This window comes from Micropterus dolomieu, linkage group LG09, assembly GCF_021292245.1.
Source record: "Micropterus dolomieu isolate WLL.071019.BEF.003 ecotype Adirondacks linkage group LG09, ASM2129224v1, whole genome shotgun sequence".
Lineage (NCBI taxonomy): Eukaryota > Metazoa > Chordata > Actinopteri > Centrarchiformes > Centrarchidae > Micropterus > Micropterus dolomieu.
In genome coordinates this window covers 10,387,039-10,390,869 of record NC_060158.1, presented here as the reverse complement: position 1 = coordinate 10,390,869, position 3,831 = coordinate 10,387,039, and positions in this window count along the sequence as shown.

Genomic DNA, 3,831 nt, shown 5'->3' with positions numbered 1-3,831 from the left:
TTCCGATTCTCTTGTAGCCCATCCCAGCCTTGTGCAGATCAACAATCTTGTCCCTGATGTCCGTAGAAAGCTCTTTGGTCTTGCCCATGGTGGTGATGTTGGATGCTGGTTGTTTGGGTGTTGACAGGTGTCTTTTATACAGGTAACGAGGTGAGACAGGTGTATTTGATGTAGATAATTGGTTGGGATTGGGGCTGTGTCTTAAAGAAAGACTAACTGGCTTGTAGGAGCCAGAATACTTGCTGTTTGGTAGGGGGTCAAATACTTGTTTTTCCTCATCAGATGGTTATCAATTTTTATAATTTCATATGATGTGATTTTCTGGAATTTTCTTTGGGATTCTGTCTTTCACTGTTAGAATGTACATATGATTAAAATTGTAGATTGTTGCATTCTTTGTAAGTGGGCAAACCTGCAAAATCAGCAAGGGGTCAAATACTTTTTTCCCCCACTGTATATGAAGTTTATGATAATACTGATGGCAGATATACCATTAAAATGGTAGTTTTTTCAGAAACAGTGGTCTAGTGGTTTAGTCCCCAAAGAAACAGACAAAGGCAGGCCTCTCATTTCTCATATCCAACGACCTTTTTGACATTTTTTGGAATCTAAAATGACAGCTGTCGCTGGCAGATTTTATCACCTGTGGCTAGCTAGCTATTTACATGAGTTGGCTTGAGACTTTCATCTACAGCTCACTTTAATATTTATAGCTGAGTCATTTTAAAATGAGAACCATGTAAGAGGTGTCTTTATTGTGTCTGCTTTCCAACAATATGTGTAAGAGGAAATGGAGGATGAGGACTAAATGAGGAGTTTAGGAATTGTAATGCTATATTAGGTAACACATTTTGCTGGGGTTGCTGGAGTGTACACTTTTATTAAAACCAAATAAAGAGGGGACAGAGCTGCTAACGTTACTCTGAACTCTGATATAGTAGAATCATGGCTCCCATAACCCCACATAATAATGTAGTTAGCTAATGATAGGCTTGGCCTTGTAAGTAATGCTATAACATTACAACTGTTAGCATGCTAGTTAACATTTGCAGCTTACTTTTGAGCAGAAAAACACACGTCTTGACTAAAATGTGCAACATTTCCCTGTGGAACTAGAAGTATAAAGTAGTCAAGTAAAGTACCTGAAACTGTGTTTAGTATTGAGTAAATGTACTTTGTATCCCAGATTCCCAAATGTACACTTGGCGGGTTGCCACCTGGTCTTCCTGGTGCCATGTGGGCACCCAGCAGGCGCCTGAATGTGGAGCTTCAGGGTGATGAAAACATAAAACCACAGCTAGCCTGAGAGTCTTCCAGGAAGCAGAGAGAAAGAGATCCAATTTACTGCTTATTGAGACTGTTGTTACATTAGCCTCCTGGACCTCTCTCCTGTCTCGCTCTGCCACTCTCTCACTAATTTCTTTGTCTTCCACAGTGGGTTTCTGTATGTGTGCGTCTGCAAGAGTGTGTGCGAAAGAATGGGTGTCTGGAGGTCTGGTCTGAAGACTGTAACAAAATCCAGGGAAGTTTTTGTACTGCATCGTAGTGGGGGTTGTGTGTGTGAAAAAGAATAGAAAGAAAAACCCTGTAGTAAAGACTTTGAATAATCAAATGATTAATTTATGATCAAAGAAAGCTTTCGTTTCATCTCACTGTGTCCTTCTGCACATGCAAATAAAATGAACTTTAAGATGTAGTGACTGTACATCAAAGAGTATAAAACCTATTTATCATCATGGATGTCATGCTGCAGAAGTGCTCATCTGTCTGGTAAATAACTCCCAAACAGTCTAAGGACAGATTCCAGCAGTAATTAAACAGGAGCCTCGTGCTCCCCATAAACATAAGCGTCTAGTCTAAGTTGAAGCATATTGTTGTCTGTGTTCCCATGAGAGTGCGACAGATGTGCAGGCTAAGGGAGCTTGTGGGTAATCTTTGCCTCCTGACTAACTGAGATAGAGTGTGTGTGTGTGTGTGTTTGAAGATGATGTGTGCGCACATGCGTATAGTGACAGATATGAGCTTGAGAGAAGAATCAGTACCGTGTGACTGGAATGTGTGTGTGTGTTTAAGTCTTTGTGCGCCCCCATAACTTTTACCCTCTATACTTCTTTACCCTGCAGCTATGTGGAAGAGTATGTGTCAGTATCTGCATGTCAGCATCCAGATGCGAGCCTGTCCATTTTGCCCCTTCTTCCTCCGCCTCTGCTGCCATAATGCCTGCTGTCTGCAACTAATTCATTAGCCTAATTAGCGCTCATTAGCCAGCTTATGCTAGTTCCAATTAGCATTCTAGCATGGAACGACCAAGAGGTCCGCCTGGCCAAACAAACAGGCTTTCTGTAGTCAAACGACCCTGAGGTCTGTCCACACGAGGGGACAATCTGATTACACCCGCTTACACGACTGTAAAGAGTTTCTCCTGCCCAATCCCAAACACTGTCATAGTCCTGCGTAGCAACATTGACTGAGCAACATTTATAAATGAACATCAGATTTGACTGGGATACAATGAAAAACTACAGGCTGTGCTGGACCCTTAAAGCAGCTTTTTAGTGTGGGAGCTATAATGAAGAAACGCAAGATAAAGTTTGTTACACATTTAATAGTAGCCAAACAACCTGGATAAGATAAGATCTTAAAATAACTCCAGCACAGAGAAAGCAAAACAAAAATAAAATCGCGAAAGTTTGGAAGGTTATTAAAACATTTCCAGCCGCCAAAGCTGTAGCCTAGATCAGCTGCAGCACTCACATCTGTGTCCGCCTGCATTGGAAGAACGGGATGTTTAACGAGCTTTAATGACCTGCTGTAATCAGCCGTTCCGCTTGTTTTGGAGAGGAGACCTAACTTCGACTCTATGTAGAAACTTCCTGGCTAATGAAAACTTAAAACAACAACTTCGGACCCAGTATTTTGCGTAACTCCATCAGCTGTTCACTGTAAACACACCGCTGCACGCTGGCTGTTATTTGCCAGCTATAAATTTAATGCCGACATTTGATTTCAGGCAGACATCGGCAAGACTTGTGTGGATAACAAACTGGATAAAACCATCAAGTTCTTAAAATAACTCCAGCACAGAGAAAGCAACACAAAAATAAAACCGCAACAGTTTGGAAGGTTATTAAAACATTTCCAGCAATCCAGTCTGTGTCGCCTGAGCGTCGGAGGAACGTGATATTTAACTAGCTTAATTACCTGCTCTAATCAGATGTTCCGCTTGTTTTGGAGAAGAGGAGACCGACTTCGGCTCTGTGTAAAAACCTCCTGACTAACTTAAAACAGCAACTCAGGACCCAGTATTTAGCATAAACACACCGCTGCACGCTGGCTGCTATTTCCAATACCTATATTTAATGCCAACGTACGATCTCAGGCGGACATCGGCGAGAATTGTGTGGCTTGACAGTTGATTTTGATTTATTGGTCTGCAAGCAAAGGTGGAAAAGAGACGAGCAGTCGTAGAAAAACAGCAGACATTCTCCAGTTAAAGCCAGTAGCCTCTACTCGCCCATTCAGAATTTCACTGCGAGGCAAGCCCCACCCCCCCAAAGTACCAGTACTTTCAGAAAGTACTACCCCCCCAGCAGGGGGGGGGTAGTAAAATGAAGACCCCAGAACTACATTTAGACCCTGGTCCCTCCGGTGGAAAAACAGTAAGTTCCTCCAAAAGTTCCTAGTTCTGGGGTATACTTTGGTTGAAACACAGCTAATGATGTCACGGTGGCTGGTTTGACTGGTGGTGCTGGCCACATTTAAGAGATATGTAAAAATGTGGTGCAGCAAGTCCATTAAAGACAAATACTTTATTTGACCTTTAACCTTTGG